General features: G+C 28.6%; 1 protein-coding gene and 1 long non-coding RNA gene across 2 annotated transcripts in view; one reads left to right on the forward strand and one right to left on the reverse strand.

Moving 5' to 3' along the window:
• Nucleotides 1-262, reverse strand: part of LOC102674345 — a 6,997-nt gene that overhangs the window by 2,569 nt on the left and 4,166 nt on the right. The window lies entirely within an intron of this gene.
• The window catches only part of LOC116185549 (odorant receptor 63a-like), a 1,139-nt gene continuing 1,076 nt past the window's right edge, over nucleotides 200-262 (forward strand). The window contains exon 1 of the mRNA XM_031510172.1: nucleotides 200-262. This exon is cut by the window's right edge and continues 153 nt beyond it. The gene's annotated coding sequence lies outside the window, so the exon portion shown is untranslated.

Consider the following 262-nt stretch of genomic DNA (forward strand, 5'->3'; position numbering starts at 1 on the left):
AAACTCGATCTCGACAACAACTACTTAGAGTTAATTATCTCATTTTCGACACTGATGATTATTTTTTTTACGTATACTTACAGTTAGCTTGGGGATCAATTATTGTTGTACTGACTATAATCGCTGCTGATTGGTTCTATATTCTTATAATTCACTTTAACAGTGGATTATTTGCGGTGTGTGGGTATATATCGTAATGCAAATAAACATAAAATATTCGAAATAGTACAAATTTTTTTAATGATAAATTTCATGATTTTTG

This window comes from Apis dorsata, unplaced genomic scaffold (genome assembly GCF_000469605.1).
Source record: "Apis dorsata unplaced genomic scaffold, Apis dorsata 1.3 scaffold_215, whole genome shotgun sequence".
Taxonomy (NCBI): Eukaryota; Metazoa; Arthropoda; class Insecta; order Hymenoptera; family Apidae; genus Apis; species Apis dorsata.